Source organism: Aedes albopictus, chromosome 3 (assembly GCF_035046485.1).
Source record: "Aedes albopictus strain Foshan chromosome 3, AalbF5, whole genome shotgun sequence".
NCBI classification, from domain to species: domain Eukaryota; kingdom Metazoa; phylum Arthropoda; class Insecta; order Diptera; family Culicidae; genus Aedes; species Aedes albopictus.
Genome location: NC_085138.1, coordinates 96553851 through 96568942, shown reverse-complemented (window position 1 = coordinate 96568942; position 15092 = coordinate 96553851). Strand labels below are relative to the sequence as shown.

Genomic DNA, 15092 nt, shown 5'->3' with positions numbered 1-15092 from the left:
TTGCTCATAATTATATGCTTTCCCATCCGGATCGAGAGCGAGAAACACATTCACTCAGCTCAGATCAGACCAGCAGCGTTCGAAAAGTCATCATCAGAAAACGAAGTGAAAACATGGAATCCGAGCAAAAGTAGATCGATAATCAGCTGGAGGCTGACACGAGAATGACTCAAAAAAAACTCTTAACTCATGGCACTTTCTCGCCACAGCCAGTCGGAACGAATCGAAATGGCATACCTACAAAGCTCCTGTTAATGAAAAACAGAAGTGAAATGAATTGGCAATTTTTGCGTTTGTCGGCCCTCAGCCATGTAATTCGCAACCAATTGTTCCATTTTAAGGCATTATGGTTTTCGAGCTCAGGGTTGAAAATAAATGTAACACATTTCGCAACGACAACGTACAACGGGTAGGTTTATAGATTGGGGATCGCACCCTAGACCAGTGATCACTAAACTGCGGCCCTCAAGAAGGTCTTGCGAACGCGAACTGATTTTAACACGAATTACAGTGTGGCCAATTGATGGGTTCCAAAGGACGATTTGATCATATTTTAATACATATGAATTCTTAAAATTCCAGGATGAATCTTCTTCTTCCTCTAGGAAATTGCTAACAGGGATCCCATTGTTGGGTATCTGCAAAGGAATCATTTGTGGAAATCTTTACAAAACTCTTTATGGAATTCTTGGGAATATTACTGATACGCTTGTTGGAGTTCCCGAAACAATCGCTGGAAGAACTGTCGAAGAAAATCTTCTAAGAATTTGTAAAAAAAAGTCCTTGCAGTAATTCCTAGATGAAAAGCGAAAGATATCCAAGGAAAAGTTCTTGGAGTTTCTCACTTGGAACAAATGCTCGATAAAATCGGTAGAAAAATTTCATTAAAGTTTCATAAAGGAAATTCGGAAGAAATTGGTGTTATTGCTTAAGAAATCTTTAAAGGTAAAGGGTGTCCACGATGAAATTAGCACACAGAAAATATTGTATAACTTTTGATTGCGTTCGCCAAAATAGCTAATTTTTTGACCATGAATAGTATATTATGCGTAGCTAGTCCCGTAACGTGGGTAGATCACCTTATAATGGTGCGTTACGGCGTAAGATCTACCATAACAAATTTTGATCTTGTATTTTTTAGCTTTGTTAATTTAAATGCAGAAAAAATCCAAGATCACAATTTGCTCTACTTTTTTTTTCTTTTACATGTTATGTTTTTCATTGTTAATAAACCATCTCTTTCAGGAGGATTCAGGTAATTTGTAATTATGTTACTGTTGTGAGCCTATCACCATTTAAAAATCTATAATTTTACTTTTTATTTCAGATTTGGAATCGAACACCCAACAAGGAATTAGGAAAGGAACCAGACATCAACCAAAAATATTGCGTGCACCTGAACGTTGACCAAACGTTTCCTTTGAACTTTACCCTTCCACTAACATCCAAATTCCCGTGACGCCTAGGCCTGAAAGAATGTAGAGGTCTCTATGTACTTTCATAGGTGTCCAACTAATCTTCCTTTCCCATCCCTCAGCTGTCGCAAGGACGTGGCCAGGACAGCACTCGACCGTTGGAGGATTGCGTCTATCTTGTCTAAGAGTCAGAGATTAGTCCCAAATCTTTGTGCTTTGATAACGGACAGGAAAGATGCAACCCTCATAACAGCGATCCAGGGCTGTACCACCTACGAATTTGTGCGACTTGCTTAATGCTAATGCTAATGCTAATGCTAATGAATAGTATATTATGCGTAGCTAATACCATAAAATTTTCATTAAAATCGGTTGAGTATTGGCGCAGATATTGTCGATATCATAAAATGAGATTTTAGAAAATTTGGGCACCCATTTAAAAAAAAATTCTTAGGCTATAACTTTTTTGTTACCTCATCAAAACGTTAGAAAATTTCACTCGATACTCTTAACATAGTATCAATTAAGTGGTAAAAATTTGATCGAAACCGGTCCAGTACTTTTTCTAGTAAATATCCAAAGCTCAAATCGCTTCAAGGTAAATTTTAGGTACTTTTTGACCATTTTTAGTTCCGCGTGCACTATTTTGACTGTAGAACTGGTAACACTGTCCCGATTTTAATAAAACTTTGACAGTGTAAAATTGTTGTGTTAAACTGTTAACAGTGAAAATTTCAGCCATTTTTGTTGAGTACTTTCAAAGTAAGAACAGGTTGAATTTCACTATACCAAAAACCACATCTACTTATTGTGACATAGTGCGACACACAGAAAAAAATATTCATGTAAAATTCGGCGAAAAATCATGCACATAAAGGGAATGCTACAGTTAGTGCATATTTACATGAGATATCATGTAAAATTACGTTACGTTCGTGTAAATCTCCGCTAATAGTCGCGTAACCGGTTGGTGTCCATGATGGTTTACGCGATGGTTGGCGAAAATTTACACTAAGGTAATGTAATTTGACATCATCTCTCATGTAAAAGTGCACTAACTCTAGCATTCCCTTTATGTGCATGATTTCTCGCTGAATTTTAATTACATATTTTTTCTGTGCATATATGGCTATAACTTTTCAGCGGTATGATCAAAGTGAATGAAATTCTGACAAATTACTTCTACATACATACTTTACGTACATAAAAATTTTCATAGAAATCGGTTCGGTATTTTTGGCGCTAGAGTTGAAACGGCAAAAAAGTGACATTTTCCAAAATGTTTGCACAAGATTCTCAAGTGGCAATTCCCTTGTTTCAACGATATCTCCGCCAATACTCAACCGATTTTAAAGAAAATTTTATGGTATGAGCTACACATCGAAAAATTAGCTATTTTGGCGAACGCAATCAAAAGTTATACAATATTTTCTGTGTGCCAATATCATCGTGGATACCCTTTAATAATCAGGCCCGGATTAAATATTGTGGGGCCCGGGGCCAGCGCGGTTGTGGAGGACGCTCGGTGGTACAAATGAAACGTTTCTTAACAATGTTTGAGCAATATGAAAAATAAGGTTAATGTGTGTAGCAAACAAAAAGGGTTTTGTGGAGGCCCGTAAAATGTGGGCGCCTGGAGCCTGACCCCCCCCCCCCTTGGTGCGGCCCTAGTAACAATAGAAAAAAACCGGATGAATTCCTTGGAAGTACAGGTAATCTTTGATATAACGTGCACCCGATAAAGCCTTCCCTCGATATAGTGAATTCAATATAATGTACAAAATTGAAATATGTTCAATTTTTCCAAAAATAACCCCCAGATAAATCACGAAATCACTCTAATCAATGTTTTGTTGCAGCATTAACTTGTTACCCAGGTTTATTGGAAGAATTTCAAAAGCATTTCTGGTAAAACCACTCTGAGGATCCTCTGGAGGAATTATTATTGAATTTCTTAGAGGAATGTGTTAGCGTTGAATTAGCTATATGTTAAAATACACGTTAATAAAACAAAAAAGGGGAATGTGTGTAAGAATCTTTGCAAAAATCCTGCAGGGGTAATTATAGAAATACATGAAGAAGGATTTCTTGTATAATATTATTTGTCAAATACCTAGGGAAATCATGTATAAAATTTCTAATGGAATACTTGGAGAACTGCTTGATAAAATCATTTCTAGAAATTCTAAGAAAATACATGAATAGATTCTGAGCGAATCTTTGAAGAAATCGCAAGAGGATTTATTGGACGAACTACTTAAGAAATATTTCGAAAAATTTCTGAAGGAATTTATAAAGGCATCTTTGAATGAATTTCTTTAGAATTTTGAATAAAACCTTGGTAGAATTCCTTATACGATCCCTGGAAAAATCCTACAAGAAAGCTTTGGTAGCATAAAGGGGGGGGGGGGGTGTTGGAGCGGATCTGATGTGATGATTAGAACACTTGGCTATCACGCCGAGGACTTGGGATCGAATCCCACTCCCGACAAACTAGCAAAATGTGAGTTCTTCCTTTGGAAGGGAAGTGAAGCGTGGTCCCGAGATGAACTAGCCTAGGGCTAAAAATCTCGTTAATACAGATAAAAAAGGTAGACACATTATTAAATAAATTAGACTAGGAATACTTTATCCGACTGATGAAACCTCCGCAGGAAGAAGAAATACTTAAGAAATCCTTGGAAAAATCCCATAGCTATTCCTGAAACGATTCCTGAAGATTTCCCAATGAACATCCTCAATGAAATCCTAGCCTTGCATTAATCATATGAATGATGCTTGTAGGTATTCTTAAAGAATTCCTGAAGAAAGTGGAGTGGAGAAAGTTTTATGAGGAATTCCTGAACGAATCCGTGGAGAATCTTTTGAAGAAATTATTTGATTTTTAAAGATATGGTATCTGCTCCTTTACTATTCATGCATATACTCTCCCAATCCCGCTCAAAACAAAGAAATAAAGCGCTTTTTGTTTTGTTTCTTATTTTTGTATTTTTCTGGAAAGTGAGCACGAATGATACTGTAAAAAGGTATGAATTTGGGATCATAAGATTACTAAGATCACGGTGACCCTGCCAGGAGCCCTCAAAGAAATTTCTTTAAGGATTTTTGGACGAATTTCTCAAGTAAATCCTGGAGAAATTCTTGACTGAGGTGCTGATGAGAAGTTAGAATGATTTTTTTTAAAGGCTCCTCGATATTTTTTTGAAGATGCCTTACAGTCTTATCTTATCATAGATTATTTTTAGAAAAGTTCCTAGAGGAATGCTAGCATAAATTCCTGAAGGAAACCTTGGGGAAACTCCTAGAGTTGATTGATAATGAAGAATTATTTAGAGAAATTCCAGATGGATTTTTCCAAAGAATTTTTATAGATTTTCTCAGAGGAACTTCTGTAGAAATCCTTTGAGGAATTTTTGAATTATTCTCCAATGGGTACTTCGGAAATTTCTTAGAAAAATTCAAGGATGAATCTCATAGTAAAACCATAAAGAAACTCCTTGCCGAAATGTTTCGATAAAATCGTTGCAGTAATTCTTGAAAAAATCTTTGGAGGAATTTCTGAAGGAATTGCTGGGATTTTTTCATAATTCTTCAAAAGAACGCTGAGATAAATGATGAATGCTTGAGAAATTATCAAGATCCAAATCCTTGGAGAAGTCTCTGACAGTGGTATGTGAGGTTTCATTTCTTTTCCTTCATGAGTTAGTTATGTGAAGAAATAATTGAGAAATCGTTGATGAAACTTTGCAGTTTACTTCCGTGGAAAAAATCATTAAAGGAGTATTTGGACGATCTTCTGAGAAAAAAAGCATGGAGGAATGTTTAAGAAATTCTAGAAGGTTTACCACTGGCGAAATAGCAATGTATTTTTTATGGACGAATATCATTGGAAGGAATCCCTGGAGTTTTTTTCTGTAATTATTTCTAGAATTTCTTAAGAATTCTTTGATCTTCTAGAAGAATTCTCAGAAATTCTATTGATAGAATCCTTGGTAGACTTCCTGAACAAATATTTCGAGAAATACATGATGGAGCCTTTGCTAGACTCTTTTGAAGTACTCTGAAGTATTTTTGGAAACATACTGGGAGACAACACTGTAAGAATTCCTGAAGGAGTGCTTGAAGAAATATTGAATGACATTCTTGTATCAATCACTTAAAAGATTCATGAAGAAATTATTCTTCAAAGAAGATTTCTTAATTAAAAAAGTTAGAATCTTTGAAAAAGTTTTTAAAGGATTACTTGGCGGAATTCCTTAATAAATTATTAAAGAATGTTTTGACATAATTCTTAGAAAAATATCTGACGCTTATTGAAGGAATTCCGGGTATATGTATTCTTGCAGAAATCCTCGAAGAAATGCATAAAGGAACACAGAAAATAATGTTTAACCTTCCGTCAGACACCACCGCCAGAAGCACACAAAAAGCGAGGTTTTTTAACGTGTTGTACAAAGTACATCAGCGTGATCACTCGAGAGTTACGTGTTTATCATTGTAAAATATGCAAATTTGCATGGGGACCCACTACTTTGAACCCGCAACGGGCCCCAGGTGTTACACCTTTGCTCAATATATTTCTCTGATGTAGTTCTGCAACAATTGACATTACAGATATGATTGGTACTCCAGTTAGTCTAGTGGTTAAGGCTATGGATCGCCAATCCGGAGACGGCGGGTTCGATTCCCGTTCCAGTCGGGAAAATTTTCTCGACTCCCTGGGCATAGTGTATCATTGTGCTTGCCTCACAAGATATAAATTCATGCAATGGCTGGCAAAGAAAGCCCTCCAATTAATAACTGTGGAAGTGCTCAAAGAACACTAAGTTGGAGAGAGGCAGGCCAAGTTCAAGTGGGAACGTAAAGCCATACGGAAGAATATGATTGGTACCTTTATTGTGTTCTTCTAAACTTTACCAGGTTTTTTTTTTCCAAAATTCCTTTACAACTATTTCTTAAGCATCCCTGTAGTAATCCTTCAAAATCTCTTAGAAGAGCTTCGATAAGAATCTCCCTATCCAGAATTATCAGAATGATCCACCATATATTTGTCCAGAGAAACCCCTAGATCATTTCCAGAAAATTTTCGGGAAAACCAGTTGATGGAAACTTTTGCGAAAACTTATAAAAAAATGCATATTATTTCCTGCAAGAATAGCTGGTAAAAATTTTCGAGCAAAAATCCTGGATAATCCTTACTGAAATTCTTGGATAACTAGCTGAAGAAAATCTTGAAGGTGTTCCAGTAAGAAAGTCTTAAAATTTTCAACATTATCCTCCGGAAATATTGCTACAGGTTGCTAGTACCTATTCCTAAGAAAACTGCTGTGAAAAATCAGGAAGTCCCAATTGAAGTTTCTGAAACGAATTACAGAAGGAATGGCCGACTTTTAAAAGAATTGCAAAAAAATGCCAAACCAATATCCAAAGAAGTATTCAAAGAAAATGTCTAAGAAATTTGCGAAAGCAAAAAAAAAATGGACTAAAAGTTTTGGAGAGAATCCATCGCCATTGCAGATGTCGCTAGGACAGGGACAATCCATGGAAGTAACCTCTGACAGAATTCCGGAAGGAATCGCAGGATAAATTCGGAGAAGAATCCTGAGCAGTATCCCTGAAGGAATCACTGGTGGAATCGTAGATTTCCGGAAAAAATAAAATCGTTGAAATGTCCTGAAATATTTCTACGAGAAATCCTTACAGGAAATCCGGGAATTATCAATGAGGAAATCGTTGGTGAAATTTCTGAACAAGCCTCTGAAATAATAAAGCAAAATTCCCCGAAAGAATCCTTGAACAAATCTTAAGAAGAATACCGGAATGAATCCCGTGAGAAATCAACGAAGAAATAAATGAAGAAATTTCGGGAGAAGTCCCTTATAGAATCCCGAGGGAATCTTTGAAGAATCCCGGACGGACTCAATGAAGGAAATTCCAAGAGAAAACCCAGGCAGAAATCTCCAAAAGAATTTCAGTGTGGTTCCTAAACATTATTTATTAATTTCAAATGGAGCCCCTTTTAAAATCCTTGATGAATCCCCGAAAGCATCATAGGAGAGATCTTTGAAAAAATCCTGGAGCAATCTCTGAAGGAATTTTCGAAAGAATCTTGGGAGAAATCTCTGAGGGAATCTCGGAAAGAATCTTTGAATAATCTTTGAAGGTGTTCCGGAAGGAATCCCTGAAAAAATCCCAGGAGCAATCCCTTGAAGGATCTCGAGAGAGTTGCCCCACGAACTCTCTTGTAATCGAAAAGAAAAAGAGCTTAAATTACTTTCCTTTAAGTTACACGGAAAATGAAATAGTCCATGAAAAAAAAATAAAAATAAAAATATTTGAACAACAATTAAAAAATATAAACATATTTCCAACTTAAAAATCGTCAGGAATAGAAAAATGTAGGGATATCAAAAAAGTTAAAACAGAAAAAAAATCATTTTTCGAAACATAACTAAAACGATTTTAGATCAAAAACAATAATTTAGGTATTAGAGGGTTAAGAAAAAGTCTGAATAACATTACCAAAAGAAAAATAGAATGTAGGAAATCTACGAAGTTTTCCATAACTTCGCTAACGCTAACAGTATTTCCAAAAATATTGAACATTTTCTCTTCAGAATTTCTAGGAAAAGTTTTTATAGAGTGGGTTATTCCACAAACAAACTTATGAAACATGTGTCACTATATTCAATATTTCCACCTTTCAAGTAGCACAACACTCTCAAATTGTTAAACGCTTACAATGCATTACAATAAGATTCTTTCTTCACAACACCTTCATGCAAGAACTCCAGAGAACTCTCCAGCCAAGAATCCACCCACTCATCAAACCATCATCAAGATAGCTATCTAGTTCAATGGCTCTGTTTCAAATATGCAAATTTACTCCACCCAGTCGCCCCGGAGTTGCCACGACGGCGACGACACCTGTAGGCATTGAAGCTGTGTGGCGCGGTGGCGGCGCCCGCAATTGTGACAGAATATAATTAGTCTTAACCCGACGTCTCCACTAGACAGAAATGTCTTGCCATTTTGCTGGACAGATGTGTCATGACAGAAATGTTCTCTCGCTGTTTGCATGGAAAGCAGCGGTGTTGATCATTTCTGTTACGTTTTCTCTTTCTGGCAGCAAAATGGCAAGACATTTCTGTCTAGTGGAGACGTGGGGTAAATGGATGCTGATGAGACTTGTCTCAGACTTCGTCGTCGATGACGCGGAATGCAAAAGAATCCTACCTACCGCGCAGTAAAAAAGGTGTAAATCGACCTGAATGAGAAGCTTCAGTTTGTATCTGCGCGTATCAACACCCCGACTGACAATTATTTGCGCGACTGAGCCCGAAGGTAACACCTTCGCGTCACCATTTCGCGCCATCGCCATCCGATTGGCACATCTAGGTATCTATCGAAGTGTGATCAATCATTATGAGGAATTTCAAATAAAGCTCATTGTGTGTTTCTTCGGCTGATGCTAATAGCAAAAAACGACTCTCGGAGTCGCGACACAAGTGTGTCACGCACTTGAGAGCGCCCAAACAATCGATGGAGTGTTTGCTGGACGAGTGGGTGTCCTAGTAGGGTGACCCACTGTATTGATTTGAATAATATTAAAAAGAATAGTCTTTGAAATTCCAAATAAGATTCCCTGAATTTGTTGTTTGGACTTCCAAAAGCTACTGTCAGAAATTGGAAATCGAATTAGTTCAAAGTGGGAAAGAATTTCTTCTAGGGAATTCCAAAAATTTGGGAATTCCAAGAAATTTGTCTTGATAATTTCAAGAACATCATTTCAGAAGTCAAAAAGTCTCACAGAAATTCTCAGACATCTCTGTTCGTTATCTCTTTTGTAGTTGGAAAGATTTCTTTCGGGAAAACAAAAAAATCCTCTTAAGAAATTCCAAAAATATGCTCTTGAAACCCTAAAGTCACAGTTTGTTTCAAGTTGAGAGATTCGAAGGTTATCCATTGATAATTTCAAAATAGTTAGTGAAATTTGATAATTCCAAGAATAGCCTTTTTGGAAACTCTTAAAATTTGCCTTTAAGGATTTTAAGAATTTCAAGAATTCCCTATTGGTAATTTCAAGAATTTCCTTTCTTAAATTTCAAAAAAATACTTTTAAGTTCTAAGAATTTCGACTTCGATTTTTTAAAAGCCCTATCACCATATTTCTAGTATAATTTTGTAGAAATGTCCTGGATAAATTTCTTCGTAAATCTTTTTATAGTAATTTTTATTTTGTTATGATTCCTAGAGCAATTCTTTGAGGAATTAGATCCTATGAATGGATTGGGATTCTATGTATGCATGGATCACCCTAGTGCTTAAACAAACGGATTTTATATTTATTGAAATTATCACACAGGACGGGTTTGTGTGTGGTCGCCATGCGAAAAGCAATTTACACTTGATGATGACTGACGCCCATTGTAGCGAATCTTGATACGATATGGTTGGCGGTACCGAAGGGGCATCTTTGGAGTCATCGACCTTCACCTTCTTCAACGAAATGCGCAAAATTTACCAAAAAATTCTGATTGAATTTCAAATTGTTCCATCCATTTCAAATTCGACTTTTTTCTCTCCTCGCTTTCCAGTACATTAACCACCATTTCCCATGGAACGATGAGCATCCCTGCTGTTGCTGCTACCAATGAATGGTGATGCTTATTCTCCAGTTGCCCAATTAGTGCGATAGATAGTGCGTCTCCGACGAACAGAAAAAAAAACAGTTCGAGACGCAGATCAACGAACCGAGACGTACACGAAACCTGGAAGCTTGCTGCAGAAGGTGATCCCGCTGGACGGAGACAACCATTAACGCCTTTCGCACATCCCCCACAACCTGTCGCTTCACATTTTGATGAATCGAGTTACCACAAACCGAGCGAGTGACCCACCTTCCACACTTGGTAAGTAATGAACCACCACTTCTGTCGACTACTCTAAGAAAAATGTATGATGAACAATTCACTAGAACTCACGGAATATAAGAACCATATAGTAACTATACAGGTTATGGTTGCCCTTTTTGAAAAGTTTATATTTCGAAAAATCTCGATCCAGTGTCACCGATCTGCTGCTGATTTGAACATGAGTTCTAAATGTGTATATTTGTTTCACTCATCTACCATCAAGAATACATTTTAAACATCAATTTGCAATGATCAATTGACTGTTTTTAATTGTGCTCCTTTCACTGTTTTTTCTTCGAGTTTTACTTTGTCAATTTTTCCGAATGTTGCTAGCTTTATCACTGCTAATGCAGTGTTGTTGATTATTGTGCTATGATTTGGTTTATGAGCCCGCTTAACTTCTAGGGTGTGATTTTTATTACCTGAAACGTTCAGGTTCATGCACTTTGGCTGTTATATTTTTTTAAAAATTGAATTATTCATTCAAAAACAAGCCATAGTACGGTTTCTATAGGTTCTTATGATGTCTCGTAAATTGTCTTGTCTCATTTTTTTATGATTCATGTTCATATAGCCGAACAACATTGATTTAACGACAGAATTTGACCAAATTTTCAACACAAACTCGCACAACTCTATTGTTTTGGAAATATACGGGATCAATTTTTTTTTGGAACTCTGAACGGAGTAAGGCCGGTGGGTCACTGGGTCAAGTCGGGCATAAAAAAGGCCTAAACATCTGTATAATGTTTGTTATATCAACAAACAGTAAAAATTTTGGACGATCTGATTGGGTCATGCCTTGACTACAGAGAACCGTAGATGGACTACAATCAGACGTATTTGCATGCGGAAAATAACGGTTAGCTCCAGAAACCAATACTACATCGAACAGGAGCAAGTAAAAGCCTCGACTAGATTCCTGAGTACGCGGGATGGCCTGCCTGAAGTCAGGCCTTGAGTTCATTGAGCTTCAGATAAACTGTAATCACATGTTTTACCTACATGGAAACTCTGTGCACTACATAAACTCATATTCTATTATGTGTCAATGAGAAGATCTCGCACAAATATTCCTATAAAAAAAATGATGACCTAAGCGAAGCCATGCCTTGACTTCAGATAACCATACACGGACAACAAGGAGAGTTTTATGCACGTGGAAAGCAATGGTTAGCTCCACAAACCAATACTACATCGAACTGAAGTAAGTGAATTCCTCGACTAGATTCCTGAATACACGGGACATCTTGATTGAAGTCAGGCCTTGAGTGCTATGAGCTGTTGATGAACTGTAATCACATTTTTTGCCTGTGTAGAATCTCTATTGACTACATAAACTCACATTCTATCATGTGTTAGGGAAAAGGTCTCTCACAAATATGTATAGGAAAATTTGATGATCTAAGCGAAGTAATGTCGTCCAAATTTTTTACTGTTCGTTGATATAACAAACATTATACAGATGTTTAAGTATTGGTGTAAATAAAAGCGATAAAAATAATTGAAAATACTCCTTGGTGATTATTCCGAGTGTTCATGTTTTGTAAAGACGAATCTTGTACCGACTTTTCGAACCCTCTAAGCAGAATACCCTCTTCGAATGAGTGTAATCAGTTTCGTACCTTTTAATGCCGCCCTAATTGCTTATCCTTTGACAGATACGCGTATTTTGACTACCGCTTGTAATCTTCCTCAGTGTCAGTTATCCACTGAAGAAGTCATCGCATTCACCCCGCTTATATACCAAAATCCTACCGCTACTATTGTAACCTAAAAAACTACCTATACCTATAAATGTACACATTGTGTACATTGTGTACATGTGTACGAAATACGCGTATCTGTCAAACGATAAGCAATTATTGCGGAATTAAAAGGTACGAAACTGATTACACTCATTCGAAGAAGAGAATGTCGATAATACCCTCCATCGCCGACGTTTCGATCCTCGGGTTTAGATCTTCTTCAGGGTCTGTGGTTCCAGCCGTCAATAAACCATAGGCCCTGAAGAAAATCCAAACCCGAGGATCGAAACGTCGACGATGAAATAAAAGAACCAACGCTTATTTCTGTGACTGCAAACCGAAACCATTAGAAGTCAGTTTTTAATTGCTGTGAGTCTCTGTTTGTGAGATGCTTCATTTGCTTGTTAGAAGGGTCGTATAGAGTAAAGCATTGTCCACTTGAAATCCGGACGCATGGCATATTTTCTAGGGACGCTCTCAATGATCACAATCTTTATTCTTTTGCAGCAGTCTTATCCTACACTAGTCCTCTTTTAACGGGGAAAATTTCATCGATTTTCTTGGAACGAGTGAAAAGTTATTTTAGATTGAAGACAAGAGAAGGAAAAAAATCTTGCACAAACACGTTGAAAATTTAGCGTGGTCAGGTACGGCAGTCGCAAAAAATGTTAATATCTCCAAAACCATTAAGTGTTTTGTGCACAGATGTTATTAATCATGGCATAAAGAAGTGTCCCCAGAAGATTGAAGCTAGGGTTCATGGATTAATCTGCTTGGAATTCAAAGATTTGGCAAGAAGCACGAACTCTGGGCATCGTTTTTTAAAAACAAGATGATGAGAACAAATTTATACAAGGATGACAGCCGCAATAACCGCGTGCCGCTTTTCATAAACGCACACAAGGGATCTATAGAGGTTTTACCTATTTCGATGATCTGTCACGGCAGCCGGAGCCGTCCAGTGGTTTCGTCATGGATTGGTAGTATTTATCAACGAAAAAACACTCAAATTTCGCCTTCACTCTATTCACCAAATTGGCTCTCATTTCGCAATTAGAAAAACTTTTTGATTTTTTTCTTCGGAATCCTAATCAGACTAATCAAGGGACTCAGCAAATTGCATAGACTGTTGTTGGACTAACAAGCCGAAGGGATTGATTCAAAAATGTACCACCTTTGTGCAGATTTTTGAGGAAGTTAACACGGAAAAAGTGAAAAAATGTATTCGAAATAAAAATAAATAATTTTAATGTAATTTTTCCCTGAAACTACAATAAATAATCTTTGTTTTGAGGGCTTTACCTTTTATGTTTGTTATTCCATCCCTGAGATATACGTGATTTTGTCCGTCCGGATTCTAAGTGGACAATGCCTTAATAATTCTTAGAACACTAGTTTTGCTTGTAGATCCTGTACCTACATTTCATGTAGTTTTGAGACGGCCTAGATCCAGAGCCATAGCTGGGGTTGGCCAAGTTGGCCCTCGCTAAGGGCGCCAGCTTCAGAGGGGCGCCGAAAAGGCCTAATGCTAGAAGGAAACAGGATGAAGCTGTTGTTTTCTTGAACGCTATCGATTAGATTTAATTATTTACAGTATCTAAGATTGGTCATGTGTTTTACGTCCTTCCGTATTCTCAAAAAAATAGATTTCTTTAGATGATTTTAAGAATTTGCTTTTTAGTTTTAGCTATTTCAGTTTTTCAATGAGTAAAACAAAATCAATAAGCTTCCGAAAGTCTAGTGAATGTTTCTTTCTGAAAATTCTTAAACGATTAAGTTCATCCAATTTTTATTTCCAGTAAATGTTTCTTTGGGCTTAAACTTTTATACTAGCAAATCTAGCAGAAATCTTACACGCTGTTTTCACCCAAAAACTACCAGTAAGTATTTTTTTTCAGTTCCCCAAAACAAATTTAATATTCTAGGAATTCCTTCATTAATTCCACTAGGTACCGTGATTTCGGGTAAAATTGATCACTTTTCGTTGTTTTTAGCGAATAATTTTTGAAAACTTATCGATATGGTTAAATGTAATGCTTTAACACAAGTACGGCATCGGTTTTCATCAATTAACGAGACTAATAATTCAACTGCATATTATTTTAGTACAAAAAATATCATTTGAAATAGAAAAAAAATCGGGGTGAAATTGATCAGTCACTGAAATGTTTTTGTCGGTGCTGAAAATATATTTTCCTCCTGAATTAACCACCCCGGAATGCGAAAAGCTTCACAATTTTTTTTATAAGTTTACTAAATTTTTAATTATTTAAGATTGAAGTTAAACAGATCTTAAGAAAACGCCTGAAAGTATGCTATTTCCGTACTAAATATGTATCGTAAAACGGGGTATCTTTGATAATGCGGGTATCTTTGATAGTGCAGCAGGCATTGTGTAATTTATCTTATAACTATGATTCCTCCAACCAGTTAAGAAAAAGATAAACGTAAATCAATTCTATACATATGAAAGTTCATCTTAGACGTATTTTCATTAAAATCTAGTTTATGTACAACTTTTCGGACAAAAAATAAAAATTGTTGATATTTCTGTCATTTATCAACCCCTTCAAACAATCTGCTATACGACTTCGTTACAACTATTTTTTCAATGAATGGATGCTTATTCTCGATAGATTCATCATAGTAGATTCCAAATCTGGCCTTGAATCTCTTAACGAAGTGTGTTTTTACGAAATGGAAACAATTTTGTAAATTGGGATATTAATCTCCATACATTGATAAACGCCTAAAAGTATGCAATGCCCTTGTAACTTCATGTAGATAAATATGTGTTGTTAAAAATTTGTTAATAAAACATTAAAAAACTACCCAAAAATGAAAACTAACCATGAATAACATGTAATCATATGTTGATGTACCGTTAAGCATTTATTATTACAAAGATAATGATTTTTCATAGCTAAATTTATTGTGTTTTGCACTCAATATTCCACAAACTCATTTTTATATGTAGAATTTAGTAAAAAAATCAATGTTTTGATATAAAAATT

General features: G+C 36.2%; 1 protein-coding gene across 2 annotated transcripts in view; it reads left to right on the top strand.

Annotated features, from left to right (window-relative positions):
- LOC109425564 (putative mediator of RNA polymerase II transcription subunit 26) overlaps positions 1-15092 on the top strand; it is a 220572-nt gene that overhangs the window by 114231 nt on the left and 91249 nt on the right. For both annotated transcript variants that reach the window (XM_062858415.1, XM_062858413.1), the window contains exon 2: positions 10013-10327. The gene's annotated coding sequence lies outside the window, so the exon portion shown is untranslated. The remainder of the gene's footprint in view (positions 1-10012; positions 10328-15092) is intronic.